The 17,853-nt window shown below is 45.4% G+C and overlaps 1 pseudogene; it reads right to left on the bottom strand.

Annotated features, from left to right (window-relative positions):
• Positions 1 to 16,622: 16,622 nt before the first annotated feature.
• LOC117892270 lies at positions 16,623 to 17,697 on the bottom strand (annotated as a pseudogene).
• Between the last annotated feature and the right edge of the window lie 156 nt (positions 17,698 to 17,853).

The following is a 17,853-nucleotide window of genomic DNA, read 5'->3' as shown; positions in this document are numbered from 1 at the left end:
CTGTTGGCAATAATGGACATTTGGCGAACCGAATGCATTTTTGACAAATTTCAAATGCATTCTCAATTCAACTACCAGCTTTAATTATTTACTTTGCTTATTTCAGTTTAAATTTCAATCTGCCACTGCAGTAGACATGTTTACAAAACACAGCTTATTTGTATGCCTGTGTTGGTTACTTTCGACGCACAAACGAAATATATAACAAATTGTCTTTCCAAAATGAAACCCGTTAAAAATTAAAATTGTGTATGAAAGCAGGAGGAGTGTGTTATTTCAGAATGGATATGGAGCTTGGGGGAAAACAATGAATGGAGGAAGCACCGAATTATTGGATAAGTCCGTTCCGGCGGGACAGAAATGCAATAAACATGTGTTTGATCTCCTTATAAATTGATAAAATGAGTACCGAGTATACGATACAAATAAAATAAAATAAATTATAATATCCATATAATCAGTTTTCGTTCTACTGCATTAATTCGTTTTAAATTGTCTTTAAGAGGATTAATCTTTTCTATCCCTATTTCGCTTGTTTTGATTTTATTCTTCCTTGGGTCTAGAATCTAGATTCTGTAGTCAAGGGTAAGGCTGTAAGGGTGCTTGGAGGCGCCGTTTTTCAACTTTGCCACGGGCGCAAATATTCCTTGGCACGGCCTTGCTGCTCCACCAATCAAAGAAGGCTGCACATGTTATTCCTAGACATATGCAAATTCTCTGTCATATTTTCAACCTGCGGAATATGCAAAGGTTATCGTTTCATGGGTTTCCATAAATTTAGTGTCTATATTGTGTAAGCAAACGACTGTTCTGGTTTCTTTCCTGCAGATCAAAGTTGTCGGCGCTTATTTCGTTGATTGTCCTCCTTCTCCGCTAATGCAAGAGCCGCCAATCCCAATCTCCTGCATGGATCCATTTTGCATTTATTGTTTAATTAATCTCTTATTCAATTTTCACACATTTTCAAACAGCTGCCTGAGAAGTGTAACCGTACGGAATGCGGTTTTTACCTCTGGCCACACTCGGCTGCAAGCAAAATTTATTGCACAGTTTGCCAGCAAACGTGTTTAGGATCTGAGTACTAGGTTAAGAGCCTAGCAAACTGTGCAATATATTTTGCTTGCAGCCGAGTGTGACCAGAAGTGAAAACTGCATTCATAATCAGCCCACTCCATTGTCGTTTCACTCACACTTACTACGCAGAACCACTAGGCAAACAACTCATAGAGTGGTCAGAGCGACCTAAAACTGGCTGCCTGATCAGTCTAGAGCAGGGCTCGGCACCCATACAATTAACGAGACGTTTTTGCGTTTGTGTGTGAAGACGCACGCAAAACGGAACATTGGTATTGGTACGAATCACTGTAGTACGCGTGTACGTGAGGGCAGCGCAGCAGCAGCGCATTTTTCCGCACGGGATAGGGCCGTGCCGAGCCCTGGTCTAGAGGATTAGCTCCCATTGCCTTCGGCTCTTGGTGAGAGAGCCTTCGGCTGAGAGAGTTTGGCGTTGGCTCTCTTGAACATTGAACGCAAAGCGACTCTCGCAAAAACAAAGTTTTATTTCCTCTTCAAGTCTGCTTCGCAATTTCATGTGTGCGGTGACACATATGTACATACATACATGATGGAAATGTGTGTATCCATTCTCGACCCGACACACTTAGGCCGGTTTCGGCCCATTGTGATACCGCATGTTTCGTTCCCTTCTCTCCCGTGAGACCATATTTTATCCATTATCCCATCCGGATGCCCTTATGAAGCCTGCGATCCGTCTGGGACTTTTTGTAGACATGTCCGAAATGTCATTCAGAAAAGGAGCGTCCAAGTATTGGAGTCTCCTTCTACTGAGAGCAGGTGGAACAGGTGTTCCACAGTCTCCTCCTCTTCCTCATCCCTACAGCTTCGACAGAAGTCGTTATATGGGGCTCCCAGCCTGTTTGCATGTGTGCCTATTAGCCAGTGTCCCGTAAGGGAGCGTATGACTGAGCTGCACCTACTCCTACTGAGTTTGCAGAGCTCATCGGTGCGCTTCCTATTTATGTCAGGCCATGTTTGCCGAGTTATGCGACATAGTGGCACAGTTTGCCATCTGTCATTTGTTAGTTGCTTAAAATGTTCTTTTATTTTGAGCTTGCAGGTGGCCATTGGCATACGAATATCCTCCTTATCATTGAGAAGGGGGATTGTTGTTCCAGCTCTGGCCAGCTTATCTGCTATACAGTTGCCTTCAATGTCCTGGTGGCCCGGGACCCATATTAGGCTGATGACGAACTGATAAGCCATCTCGTGAAGAGATTTGTGACAGTTTGCCACTGTAGCCGAGCTTGTTGTTATCGCATTTAGTGATTTGATTGCAGCTTGGCTATCACTATAGATGTTTATGTGAGTCGCCTCACGGGTTAGTTCCTGAAGACAGCTCAAAGCATCCTTGATCGCTATGACCTCCGCTTGGAAGACACTGCAGTGATCCGGAAGCCTGAAGGAGTAACTTATGTTCAGCTGTTCGGAGTAGATTCCTCCTCCGACCTTGTTGTCCAGCTTTGAGCCATCAGTAAAGATTCGAATGGCTCCCTTTGGACCAGGTGGTCCCTCAAGCCAGTCGTTTCTGTGAGGGATGATTGTTTCAAAGGGGGTATCTGTATACTCCCTCGGAACGCAGTAGTCCGTTTTTGAAGGGACGATGTTGTTTCCATTTAGGATGGACGCATGGCCGGTGCGATGTGACACCCATTGGTCAGAGTCTCTGAGACGGATTGCTGCCATTTCTGCCTGCTCCTTACCTGCAAGATCAAGGCTCTGCAGGCAAAGTATAGCATTTAGCGCATCCGTTGGTGTTGTGCTCAGAGCTCCACTGATGCTTAGGGCTGCAGTACGCTGCACCTTGCTTAGTTGCTTAGTGATGGTTCCCTTCGATAGGGCAGTCCACCACACTGCGACTCCGTAGAGCAGTATTGGTCTTACTATTGCTAGGTAGATCCATTGGACTATTCTTGGGTTCATGCCCCATTTTAGCCCAATGGCCTTCTTGCAAGTGTAGAGGGCTATCGTAGCCTTCTTCACTCTGTCTTTGATGCTTAGGTTCCAGCTGAGCTTTTTATCAATTACCAACCCTAAGTAACTGGCACTGTCGCTGAAGGAGAGCCTGCATCCGTTTAGTATTGGGGGGTTGAGGGACGGGATTTTGTATTTGGTTGTAAACAACACAAGTTCCGTTTTAGAGGGATTAATTCCCAGTCCACGCGACTTTGTCCATTCTGACAGTCGTGCGAGCTTCGCGGTCATTAGTTCGCAGAGTGTTTGAGGGAATTTTCCCGAGAAGATAATGGCAACATCGTCCGCGTATGCTACCACCTTGCAGCCCTCCCCTTCCAAGTCACACAAAATCTTATTGACTGCTATGTTCCATAGAAGGGGAGACAGGACACCGCCTTGCGGGGTGCCTCTGTTGACATACCTTGACTGAGTGGACGATCCCATTGATGATGTCACTGTCCTGCATGTGAGCAATTGATCTATGAGCATCACCAAGTGACGATCCACCCCCAGGTCAGTCAGGGCCTCTGTGATGGCTCCCGGTATGACGTTGTTAAAAGCTCCCTCAATGTCTAGGAAAGCGATTAAGGAGTATTCTTTGACGTGAAGAGATTTCTCTACCGCCGAGATTACTTCATGGAGTGCCGTTTCCGTGGATTTCCCTTTTCGGTAGGCATGTTGAGCGCCTGACAGCCACTGAGGATTAATGGTTGTCCTCAGCTGCAGCCCGACTAGTCTTTCAAAGGTTTTAAGAAGGAAGGACGATAGACTTATTGGTCTGAAGTCTTTTGGGGTTGTGTGTGAGGGTTTCCCTGCTTTGGGGATAAAGACTATTTTAGCCTTTAGCCAAGCGCGGGGGATTTTTCCCACTGTCAGTATCTTCCTGAAGATACTTTGCAGCCAGTTGATGGCCATGTCCCCGGCTTTTTGTAGCTGAGCCGGAATGACTTGGTCCGGGCCAGGCGATTTGTAGGATTTAAAGCTGTTTACTGCCCAGCTAATATTCCGTTTTGTGAGGATGTGCCCCATCGAGGTTTCCGGGCCTTCACTTGGGGTGTCTGCCGGCTCGATGGTCGTACACCCAGGAAAGTGAGTATCGAGTAGAATGTGTTTTTGACCAGGATCATCAGCGTTGAGATATCCCACCGCGGATCTTCCGTAGCGTGTCCTTGACGTTTCAATTTCGAGCAAAATTTTTTGCCAAGAGGCCCTTTTGCTCTCCTTTGTTTCTTTTTGTATAGGGTTAGCTTACTTTTGTAATTTTCCCAGTGCGCTACCCGCTGCGCTTTTGGCTCTGTTAAAGAGAGTCCTGCAGTCCACCATATGGGGGGTTTCTTTTTCCCTCTTGGTTTGGTTGAGGGGCAAGCTGGCATGAAGGCCTTGTTGCAAGCTTCCGTGAAATTGTCCACAAGACGATTAAGATTGTCTGTGTCCGGGCATTTTATGGCTAGGGGAGTAATTCCTCCATTTTTGCACCATACGTATCCCAGTTGGCTTTTCTTGGGTTTGTATAGCTAGTGGGTATGGTGCTTTCGAGCGATAGGATTGTCTCGATGTACCTGTGGTCGGAGAAGGAGTGGTCCTCTAGGACTCTCCAACTTTTCATTATGTCTGACAGTTTGTGAGACAATAGAGTGAGGTCAATAACCTCTTGACGGTTTTTTATGATAAAAGTGGGGTCATTACCCCGATTTCCAATAATTAGGTTGGAGTTTAGGATGAAGCTGAAAAAGTGACTCACCCCTTACATTTGTATCCGAGCTCCCCCATTTGGTGTGATGAGCGTTGGCATCGCAGCCTATTAGTAGGCTTGTATCCGACCTCTCGCTGTCGCTGGCAATCTTGCGAACGAGGTCACTGGGAGGATCGCTTTCCTCATGAACCATGTAGGACGACACCAGGTTCAGGCGTGTCCCTTGTAGCTCTAGGCTAGCCGCCGTGTTGTCGCCGTTGCTAAAGTTGTGGAGCAGAAAGATATTTAAGTGCTTTCTTGCTAATATGCAGGTTCTTATTTTACCTTCCGTTTGGGCTACAATCAGCTTGTAGTCCTTCGTCGCTAATCCACAGACCCTGCCTCCTACCACTCAGGGCTCTTAGGACTATGTCTCCTCCGCTCGCGACTAAGCGGAGTATAAGAGCAGCGGATGCTGCTTTACAGTGGTGGAGGTTTATCTGCAGAAGCCTCAGAGACTTCATTAGAGTCATTTTCCACCACTGTTATATCGGCGTCTGAGTCGTCGAGGATGTCGTCCCGACACATCGCCTCGCAATCGAGCAACAGCTCCGTCTCCGAGGAGTAGCTCTCCAGGGCCGGCTCCGGCTCCGGGTCTACTTCCGGTGCCTCGATCTCCGAGGCAACGTCCTGCTCAACTGGGTTGTTGACAGAACGCGCCTCGGCCGCTGCATCCGACTTGTAGACCTTCATGGTCACCGAGCTGAACCCGAAGTTAAGCTCTCCCCTGGCTGCCTCGATCGGGGCTAGCGATTCCTTGTTCAGGATCACAACCGCCTGATTTGTGGGGCCCTTTGATGCCTCCACTTTAGCCACCTTGCAGTCTGAGGTTGGCAGTGTGGGGTTGCATCTCTGCAACATCGTTAGGATCCGCTCGGGCTCCTTGAACGTGGCCGGTACCCATATACGGGCCCTTGGCCTACTTGGCACCTCGCTCCAGTCCACAGCAACGAGCTTCGCCCCTGCGTAGACCTCACCGATTTGCGCCACCGCAGCTTTGTATAGCTTTACGGAGCGCTCATCCTCGCAGGCTACCACTTTTATGTTTCCCTGGAACCATCCCATGTCTTTGCAGACTGGGGGTGGCCCGGGATCCTTCTCGAGAAGCTCGAAGCAGCGGTCGGCCAGTGCCGCTTCCACCCACTTCCATTGGCTTCTGGGTATTTTCCCCTCCGCGCTGCCTTTATCGAGAACGCCTATCAGCGTCCTCTCCTTGGCAATCTGCGCGAAGGATACGTTAGGTAGAACCCTGGATCGCTTCGCGGCAGGTCCGGGCGTCTCTTGAGAGCGTTGCCTCTTCGGTTGTGCGGCCACCTTCTGTGGCTCCACACTGAAGTTGGGCAACACCGCCGAGGCCCATTCTACTTTTTTCAGCCAGTCTGCTGTTGGACTGACTTCCTGGCTGGCGTTCTGCCGACGGAGTATGTGCCCAGCACTCCTCTTTTCGGCATAACTGTACTTCTTGGCTTGGACGCTGGTAGATGGTAAGTCATCACCCGCCGCTTCACCGGAAGGTTGAGCAGCCGCAATATTGCTTAGCTGCCCTACCATGGTATCAGTTTTGGGTGTTGGATTTCCACCCATCCCAGGTTTGGGATGGGATCCACCCGGATTCATACCCGCGTCCTTCACCGTGCAGGTCTTTCCTGCGTCTGAGCGGATCGGGCCAGGCCTTTGGGCCGCTGCCTTCTCCCGCTTGGGATTTCTCCCTGCAGGCATTTGGGGAGTGCCTCTCTCGTTTTTGTTTTTGTTTTCAATATTTAGTGATTTATCCATATAGTTCCCACGAGCTGCAGAGAAGGGGAACGGTCCACCCCGGCAGAGCTCTGCGTTACCCGGGTAAGGCATAATTAGAACAGGGGGCTGCCAAGTCCCTGAGCTCTCCGTTCACGACTGGGCTAGTGTTTATACCGGGCCCCCAGCCAGGCTGACTCTTGGCACGGGTCGAGTGACACCTTAGTCCGGCCCGGTGTGAGGTGAGTGTTGGGGCTAGGATGTGGGTAGGTGTTGTGTAGGGATGGGATTGTGTGAGCTACTTAATGAGAGGCGGCACCACAAGCGCATCGTCAGTGTTGCTGCGTCGCGAACACCCGCTGGCTGTCCGGGACTGCTTATTTCGGTACTCTCCCTCAGAGCCAACTTAGTTGATGCTTTTTGGGATTCCCGCCTATTCGCAGCTGACCTACCCACTGGGGTTGGCCGTTCGCTATCCGCAACCTGCGACTCGTCCGGTGGCCTCAGCTAGGCCCCCTCTGAGCCACCTCAAAGCCCAATAGGATCATCGGATTGCCCCAAATAAAAATAAATTGATTTTGTGTATGCTTTCTATGCTCATATATTTCTTAAATACATTTACGACGAAAGGGATAAACGGTTATAAACATCTAAATATGTATACATATAACAACAATTGACTTGGCGTTGCAAATATTTTTCATTAGAGTATTCAGCGTACACTGTGTGAATAAACAGAGAGTTATAAGTGGAGACATGGCAGCTGTGCCGAAAAAGAATTTATTTGTTTTTTCTTTTCAAGTTGGTTTAGTAGTCTCGTGTGTGTCTCTCTATGTTTATTTACACAGTGTACGCTGAATACTCTAATGGAAAATATTTGCAACGCCAAGTCAATTGTTGTTATATGTAGACATATTTAGATGTTTATAACCGTTTATCCCTTTCGTCGTTAATGTATTTAAGAAATATATGAGCATAGAGAGGATACAAAAAATCCATTTATTTTTTGGGGCAAGCTTCTTCATAAAGTTTGAAGAAAGGTATGTGATCTCAGAAGCAACACAAAAGTGCCAAACGTCTCAAGCGCTAAAAATGAAGGCGCATATGAAGTCGAGAATGGATACACGCATTGCCATCATGTATGGATGTGTCACCGCACACATGAAATTACGAAGCAGAAAAGGAAACAAAACTTTGTTTTTGCGAGAGTCGCTTTGCGTTCAATGCTCAAGAGAGCCAACGCCAAACTCTCTCACTGGTAGCCAATCCACTATACTGATTAGGCAGCCAGGTTTACCCGATTTGCAGACTCTATTAGCTGTTTGCTTAGTGGTCATACACAAATGACTGTAGTGATCATGGGTGGTGATCATATGAATTCCCAAGAAAGGAAAATCATGACACTATTAGCAGTGTCAGTAGCAGCATAGTTCTGGAAACTCTTGAATTAGTCACTCCCATACTGCTTAAGTCAGCTAACATAATTCAAAACATCGAAGGAAAATTCCTACAGAGCAGTTCGAAACATAGAAAACATGATGTTGGTAACAATACAAACCTCATTCACTAACATGTGCATTAAGATTTTACAGCTTAATGTACAATCACTCAAAAACAACAAAAACGAGAAGGGACGTGTGAGACGCTTCTTACGCGTCACAACTTTTATACCCGGCACTCAGTACTACATCTGTACATTAGCGGTTATTTGTCAAATTTTAAATTTGTTCTTCATCTGTCATCTACATCTACAACACTACTCACGCCAACGCCTCTTTAGCTCTCCACCCTCCCCTAGAGCAACACACTGCAGACTCACGGCAGAGGCAGAGCCAGCGGCCGGCGGTCAGTGTGCGGCGGGACGGGGTGGGTTTGGCCACTGCTAATTAACTTCTTCATTGTGGCTATAATAATGATCCAATAATGCCCCAATTTGGTGGTCTGATAGATTCCCTACGGAATGGCGTATTTTGTCTGGACGTTGATATGCAATGACTGCACCATCAAGTGGCCCATGCGACACCAAGCCAAAGCCTGTTACGCGCGGAACCCAGCAGAACGCAGCCCTCCTCCCGCCCAACCGACCGAGGGGCGCTGCCGCATGACGCGCGGCGCGATTAACCGAACCGGTCGCGAGCATGCAGGAAAGATAGATGTTAGGCTAATATTCGAGGAAAATTAGAACTAAACACAACTAAACTAGAGCAACTATAGCTAAGCAAGCAAAATTATCAAAGTCAAAAATTAAATTAACTACGGGAGAGGTAGGCTAGTATAAGAGATTTAAGAAGAGGAAGGGAGTGAGTCGAGGATATAATGTGATAGAGAGAATTATAATCCGAGCATAACACTCTAAAGGGCTCGTGCAAGGCATAATTCGATCTACACATTGGAAGGAACAAAGGAATATAGTTTCTAGTGGGTCTAATGGGAATCGGTAAGTTTACGCGGCTCAACAAGTCAGGGATGTCTACCTCCCCCTTGATCAAGTTGTGCATAAAAATTACACCAAGCATTTTTCTACGTCTAACTAAGGATGGAAGATTTATTAAAAGAAGTCTACTACGGTAGTCTACGGATGGCAGTCTCACAGTTTCATCCCAGTTGAGGCCCCGTAGGGCAAATAATAAGAAGTTTTTCTGTACTGATTCAATACGGTCCTGATGTATGTTGTACTGAGGGCACCATACACATGAGCCGTATTCTAAAATCGGACGAACAAGCGAGATATAGAGAGTCTTCGTTATATAGGGTTCCTTTTACCACCTCTTTATAAACCCAAGCACACCCATGGCTTTATTTACCATGGTAGAAATGTGTTCAGAAAACTTTAACTTGGGGTCTAGTTTAACACCGAGATCATCAACTAATGTAATTCTCTCAAGAGAACTACCGCAGAGGGTGTAAGGTGCCAGTAAGGGGCTGGAGCGATGAAAAGTCATTACTTTGCACTTCGAGGCATTAAGGTGTAACATATTTGCGCAACACCATGACTGAAAGCTATTGAGATCAGATTGCAAGCGAGAGTGAAATGAGATGTCCTTATACTGGACACAGAGCTTAACATCATCCGCATACATAAGTATTCGAGAATTTGTTAAGACAGAAGGCAGGTCATTAATAAAGAGTGTGAAAAGTAAGGGGCCTAAATGGCTACCCTGTGGTACTCCAGAAGTAACCATGACAGGTAAAGATAAGGAGTTTTTGAAACGGACCCTTTGAGACCTAGAACACAGGTAGCTAGAAATCCATCTCAAAAGATTGGGCGGAAACCCTAGAAGGTCGAGCTTTTGTGCAAGAAGAGAATGGTTTACAGAATCGAATGCCTTACTGAAGTCAGTGTAAATAACATCCGTCTGCAAGTTACCTTGGAATCCTTTAATGACAAAGGAGGTGAACTCTAAAAGATTAGTGGTTGTTGATCGTCGCCGTATAAATCCGTGCTGAGCTGGAGATATAAGTGATTTGCAAAGATGTTGCAAGTGCGGAGTTAAAATTTTCTCGAACATTTTAGGAATAGCGGATAACTTAGATATACCTCTATAGTTTTTGGCGTCAGACTTGCTACCTTTCTTATGGAGAGGAATTATAAAGGATTCCTTCCAGATGGGGGGAAAGCTAGAAGAATGGATGGAAAGATTGAATAATTTAAGCAAAGGTCCGCACAGAGACTCGGCACAGTACCTGAGTACACAGCCGGGAACTCCGTCAGGGCCCGGTGAAAATACCGGCTTAACTAATTTAAGTTCATGAAGTAAGGAGCCTTCATTAAACATAGGGCAGAAAATGCCATTCGACCTTGGCAAACTATATGGATACATAGTGCCTGGGTAGCTTTCCTGGGAATAGGTGGTTTGGAAAAATTGTGCAAAAAGATCGGCGATTGCCTGATCATTGTTTGCCGACATATTCAAAAATGATAGCATGGATGGATGTGCGGACGTTCTACGCTTACTGTTTACAAAGCTGTAGAACTGTTTAGGGTCCTGTGAAAAACGTATCCTGCATCGAAGTAGGTAGTTCCTATAGCATTGAGCATTAAGAACAGTGAAATTTGACCGAGCTATTAAGTAATTAGAAAGAGAAGAGGGAGAACCAACTTCTTCAGATTTTTTAAATAGTCTTGATTTTAGGTTCTTTAGACTGGATAACTCTTTGATGAACCAAGGAGGTTTCGCAGATCTAGTCGGACATGAGAGTGGGACACACGTGTCAAAAATTGTGTCAAGTACATTGTAAAAAATGTTTGTGCCTTCAATGACGTCAGTGCACGAGTACAGAGCGGACCAATCAAAATCCCTAATTAAGTTATTGAGCTTCGTAAACTCGGCTTTACGAAAGCAGCGGACGCGTTCAGATAGCCTACCCGCACGATCCGATACAGTAGGTCCAATATCTACCGACACTTCGAAAGTAGGATGATAGCAGTCTTCAGGAATAGTGAGCGGGAGTGCTCGTGTTAACAACGATAAGGTCGGATCCGAGACAAAGCACAGATCAAGCAATCGACCCAAGGAGTTTTTCACATGGTTGACTTGAGACAGGGATAGGTCTAATAAGCCATCAATAAAATCATGTCGTGACATGGGCACAAGGTTATTTGACTCGTTAACCGAAGACCAAACAGTACCTGGCAGGTTGAAATCCCCAAGAACTATTAAATGGTCTTTGTCAGATAGCGAGGAAGATACAGTTTTTAAGGCGGACAAGTGCTGCTCGTATATTAATACATCCGAAGTCGGTGGAATATACGAGCAAGTGACATAAATAGACTGGCCGGGAAGAATCAGTCTAACACAGAGGAATTCCAAGTCTTGTGAAACCTGGACTATGAAAAGTTCCGACGTGAAGTAAGAGTTTACTGCAATCAGAACGCCTCCTCCACGCCGAGACGAACGATGATTTCTATAAATTGTGTACCTATCTGCCAAAACTTCGGAACTAAGAATGTCCGGCTTTAACCAGGTTTCGGTAAACACAATAACATGGGATGAAAATGTGAAACTATCCATAAAAGTGTGCTCAGCTTACTACGTAAGCCGCGAGCATTTTGATAGGCTACAACGAGGGAAATTAGTTTTTTGACTGCGAGGAATTGCAGTAGGAAGAGGTGGGCAGAGCAGAGGAGGAATAAGCAGAAGAGGAAAGAGTAGAGGAGGAAGGAGCACTGGCCTCACTACTAGGAAGAGTTATGGGGGGCCTATTTTTCTTCTTAGCCTTAAACTCTTTCACAACCAGGTGCTCTGGCCAAAATTTGGATGAGCAAATGGTCTCGAAATGAGTTGGAGACACGCTAATCTTGAAAGAGGATATCTCCCTGGCATAAGAGAAATTAAACTTCTCCACCTTTAAGCCATCGGTTTTTATTTTGCTTTGTATAAAAGCAGTTACATTATTAGATGTGAGGTCAGGGGCAAGCCGAGAGACAAAAACTTGCCGCTTTGGTGGGACTCCCACCAGAGGTTTTGGCACCACAGGTCTGATACCTGTGACGGCAATATCCGGTGGTCCGGGACGTTTATTAACTGGTGGGATCGAAATAGATGGGATGGGCTTTGGAACGGACTCGACAGACACGGACGCTACAGTGCTAACTGGCTGCATGTTCTCCGAGATGATCGATTCGGTAGCCGAAACTAGATCACCAGCAGCTGTCGTTGCCATTGGAGTGGCAAACGAAATTAGCTGCTGCACTATCGGAGTGGACGGAGACAGTTGATCAGCAGCGAGCGATCGAGGGACAGGCACTTGCAGATCACGAGGAGTGACTTTTTGCGCCTAGGAGACTCATTCAGCAGTTTAAAACCGCTGAACTGAGACTCCATGGCTAGAAGCCGATCGTACTGCTTCTTAAAGCCCACGGTCAGCTCCTTAAAGCCCTTTCGCGTCTGCCTCATAAATGTGACCATGTCGTTCTCGACAGACCGACATGCCTCGCAACTGTAATGCAGACCATTACGCTTTGAGATTGCGTCACCCACGAGGCCTGAAAACCCAATACATTTTGCGTGCACTACATTATCGCAGAGCCAGCATGGGATGTTCGGCTGGTCGTGGGTGATCTGCTTCTTGCAAGCCTTAGCGGAACACACAACCACGTATTCCATTATTTCTATTATTTATATTAAATATAGAAATAAAAAACGAAATAAATAAATGAAATATATAAAAATTATTTTCTCAAAAAACAAATAGCAGTGAAACCAGTGTGCCGACAAATGCAAATAAGCAGTGCTTAAAGCGGGATCGAAAACAGATGAGCGCAGAGAGTAGAGAAAGAAGAAACGCAGCGACAGCTAGCGCGCGCTACTGCACAGAAAGTATTGAGAGCGAGAGAGGGAGAACAGTTATTCGAGCTAGAGAGTGGAAGGCAGAAGCGCAACTACAAGAGAGAGCGGCTAATAGTGAGGGCGTACTTACAAAAAGAAAAAGCACAAACACACAACCAACCGACGCACAAATTAACACGATTAAATTACAATTCTAAACTAATAAAAGGCATGCACTCGCGTATTAACATATGTAAGAAAAGTGGCAAGTTATTAGGCAATTATTAGAAGAGTTATTTTGAAAAAAACCCGGTTGTTTATCCAAAATAGAAAGGAAAATACGGAGCGCAAAACAAAAACACGTCTGGTCACTACGAAAGAGAACGAATCGTTTTGTTTTCTTTTATCTTCAAAATTGTAGATTTTGGGTGTTTTCGCCCTTTTGCGGAGGCGGAAGGGGGCGTGGCTCATTTTTGAAATACACTGGTTTCAGTGTGAGCATACAGCAGTCTGGAGCCAAAATTTGGTGGCTCTAGCTCTTATAGTCTCCGAGAACTAGCCGACAAACAAGACGGACAGAGGGACGGACGGGCAGACAGACATGGCTCAATCGACTCGGCTATTGATGCTGATCAAGAATATATATACTTTATGGGGTCGGAGACGTTTCCTTCCGTGCGTTACATACATTCACTTTGCGCACAAATACAATATACCCTATTTACTCTTCGAGTACCGGGTATAATTACATAGAATACACCCTGAACTCTGGTGGATATGGCATAGCCATCTTCTCAGAAGTTTTCTCCCACGACATGTCATACAGGAATCTAATCAACTTCGATCTATTATAAAAACATAGAGATGATGGGTACGGAGGTGTAGCCCTTGCTGTTAAAAAAGGCATTAAGCTTAAAAAGGAAGCCTTTAGTTAAGAGCACGATGTTATCATCGCCAAGACATCCAACCTCAATAAAAATACAAAAATACAATACAATACACAAAAAATAAATATCACCATTGTCTCAGTCTACTTTGAACCCTCCATGAAGACTAACACCTTTCAATATTCTATACAAACCATAGTTGAAAAACTGGACGGCAGGAGCAATTTGATTTTTGCTAGGAATTTTAACGCCAGAAACACTTGCTTTGGTGACAGTGTCACCAATGCCAAGGGTAGATTCCTAGAGAACTACATGAGTAACTCCGGTTATAATTGTTTGAACGATGGAAAGTGCACCTTTAGACGTCACATCGACAGTCAAAGTGGCTCAGTGTTGATTCGACCTTTTCAAACTGCAGCGATAATGTCACCTGGAGCTGCAATTCAATTTTTGTTGGAGGCAGCCACCATCATCCTATTTCCATAGATATTCCGGAGTGCAAAGAGAAGCCCAAGTTCTTTCTTGCTAAGAATAGACTGCTTCGAAGGCTAACAGGTGCTACGCCATCAGGAGACATTTCAAACATCACAGAAAGCTTCAAAAACAACATTAGGGACTTAACCTACTCCTTGAGCAACAATGGATGCCCCAAGACTTGGTGGAATCCAGAATTGCAACTGTTGTACTCTAAATATATCGAAGCACAGATCCAGGCACCAAGAGTTCCAAGTCTGACAAGCTATATAAAAGTGGTTAACCTGAGAGTAGAATGGAAGAAGGCAGTAATACTTACAGTATACTTAAGACAGTAAATGCTTACGTCCGCAAGATCGATGTACATACTTAATCAAAAGCCAAACTCAAGGAAAGCCTGGCTTTTCTTGAGGAACATTAAGTTCTTTAATGATCTCGTAAATTCCAGCTTGAATGGTCCTTGCCTTACCTTGAGTTTCTTAAAAGCCAAGTCTCTGTCTTGGCGAAAGTTCATACCTTCTTTGTCAGGCCAGCTTCGCTCAACATCAATACCTTTAACTTAAGTGACCTGTCTGCTGTTCTCAATAGGGGCAACAAGACGTGATATCGGGACTCAACCCCAAGGTTTCGTCCAACTTCTTCAAATCCTTCATCAGATCTCAGCAGGAACATGCCATTACTAGTTTTTCGAATCTAAATATTAGCAACAGCAAGTCTCTTAATACTGCACAGACGGACTGCCTTCGCCGTTGCGTGACTGTGCCTCCAAAAACATCTACGCATTTGATTTTTGCTCAGGCTGGTATTTTACCTCCCAAACACAGAACTAAAATTCTCACAGTCAGAGAACTACTGAAAGTAAATTCTCTGAACCCGACTTTGTATAATGATGTTACTTAATCCACTGCAAAGACTGCTTACACAGCTGTGTACCAAGAATATAGTGATCTTTTCGACAATTATAATGAAGCCAAGATGTACAAACATAGTGCCAAAGCCTTAATTTGTCTGTCAGTCTTTGACAGGAAAAACGCTTTTTCGCTTACCAATAGCTTCTGGTCATCGGTCTTCACCACTATTTCCTCGGCTCATTTTTGAAATACACTGGTTTCAGTGTGAGCATACAGCAGTCTGGAGCCAAAATTTGGTGGCTCTAGCTCTTATAGTCTCTGAGAACTAGCCGACAAACAAGACGGACAGACGGACGGACGGACAGACAGACATGGCTCAATCGACTCGGCTATTGATGCTGATCAATAATATATATACTTTATGGGGTCGGAAACGTTTCCTTCTGTGCGTTACATACAACCGTTATTCGCACAAATACAATATACCCTATTTACTCTTCGAGTACCGGGTATAAAAACTGACATCTCAAACAATGGGTGTCAGGTGGATGGAACATTCTTTCCACTGATGCATCCATCAATGGTGATAAGACAGGCACAGGTATCTTAAATTACCCTAGTAACTTTAGCTATATATTTAGGACTGAAAATAGTTCTCATCTGTTGTAGGTATGTATATTAACGGCAGTTAAGATATCTAACATAAAACGAGAGGGGACGTGTGAGACGCTTCTTACGCGTCACAACTTTTATACCCGGCACTCAGTACTACATCTGCACCTTAGCGGTGTTTTGTCAAATTTTACATTTTTTCTTCATCTGTCATGTACATCCAGAACACTACTCACGCCAACACGCTCCTTTAGCTTGCCACCATCCCCTAGAAACACACACTGCAGAGTCAGGGCAGAGTCGCGGCAGAGGCAGCGGCAGAGTCAGAGGCAGAGACGTGTCAGAGGCAGAGGCCGCACACTGCGCGAGTCAGAGTGTGAATGAGAGAATGTGCTTAAAACAAATATAAGCTGCGGGACGGGGTGGGTTTTGCCACTGCAAATTAATTTCTTCATTGTGACCATAATAAGGATCCAATCGGATCCCAATTTGGTGATCTAAAAGATATGGCCATTCCCTACGGAATTTTATCTCCAAAATTGTAGATTTGGGAGGTTTTCGCCCTTTTTGCCCTCATTTTTTAAATACACTTGTAACAGTGTGAGCACACTTGTAACAGTGTGAGCACACTAAAGTCTGGAAGCAAAATTTGGTGGCTCTCGCTTTTATAGTCTCTGAGATCCAGGCGCTCATAAGGACGGACAGACGGACGGACGGACGGACAGACAGACATGGCTCAATCGACTCGGCTATTGATGCTGATCCAGAATATATATTCTTTATGGGGTCGGAAACTTTTCCTTCTGTGCGTTACATTCAACCGTTATTCGCACAAATACAATATACCCTATTTACAATTCGAGTACCGGGTATAAAAAAAACATAAGCAACTAACTTATTTTCGGGAATTCCACTCTGACCGGATGCCCCGTTGTACCAAATTTTGTATAATTAACGGTACTTTTGAATGAAATAAAAACTTGTATATCGTTACCAAAACGTTGATTTTAACCGAGCAGTATATTTCTTATTACATATCGACGTTAAGAATTTGTTGAATAAAGAAAGCTTTGCTGTACTCAAACGTTGAGATCATTATTGCGCAGGCTGGGACCACGCGTAGGATCCGGGGAATAACGCCCACGTATAGACCGCGCGCGTCCTGCTGACTGTAGATGCCTGCCAGGCGCGCAAACACCGACTATCTGGAGTTGTCTAAACTTTTTGTTGTGCTAGCTGCTGAAAAATCGGTATAGAGGACATCATGGCCCAGCTCAATCTGCGTACGCGTCGTGATTAAATCGAACGGCATCGTTACGAGGGTGGCCAGCTAGAAAGGACAGGAAAGAAGAATCGGTAAACATGGGCTACAATGCTCACTCCAGACCAGACCTACCGCTCCGGACACTGCAAATGACAAAAAGCTAAACCCGAATGTAGGCTCAGTCATGGCAAAGCTACTTTTAATTGACTCATACGTCGCCCAGTAGGTGCCAGAAAAGGGCACTAGAGGCCCCGCACGCCGTGCTGCCAGACCAGGGCATGCCTGATTCCACTGTTTGACTGCTTTGACGGGACACCAAAAGTTTGGAGAATGAGTTGTTCAGGTGAGGAAGTATATACATAATTGTGGAAAGCAGAGCCGAAACGAGTGTGGGACTCAAGCCAGACCAGATGTCGGCTATGCCGCTGCCGCATATTAAGCAGCGCATCCTGTGGCACACCAGAATAAGATACCAGAGAAACCATGACTTTCTCTGTCGCACTTACCATGACCTCGCGCAGCGTCCGCATCTTTTTGAGATCCCTTCCGGTTTTTGGAAAGAACTCGGCATTCTGCCTGCAGACATGTGTCATCAAGCCATTGTGGAAAACGTAGCACAGCTTGGAGATAGTCGCTGTTGTCTGATGGCGTACTGCGTGCTGAGTGTGAACCCGAGTCTTTACCACCTCCAAGGGCGTCACAGGAAATTAGCGTGCGAGAATCTAATAATTAACATCCCCTACGTGGCCCGAGCATATTCAGGAAAATACCTCTACTCACCCAAAAAAGTCGTGATGAGTCCGCCGATGAGTGCAAATGTGACATGCTGCATGACATGCATGCTGGTGCAGCGGAGCAGGAGCCCCACCCATCTCCACCTTCTTAAAAAAATAAGAACTTTGGATCCCAAAACAATCTTTGCTACCCAAAATAACCAAAATACCTACATAAATCCAAAAAAAAAAAGTACAGTGCGGAATCGACAAAAATTATTACA

Source organism: Drosophila subobscura, chromosome A (genome assembly GCF_008121235.1).
Source record: "Drosophila subobscura isolate 14011-0131.10 chromosome A, UCBerk_Dsub_1.0, whole genome shotgun sequence".
Classification (NCBI taxonomy): Eukaryota; Metazoa; Arthropoda; class Insecta; order Diptera; family Drosophilidae; genus Drosophila; species Drosophila subobscura.
This window is presented reverse-complemented; position numbering and strand designations above follow the sequence as displayed.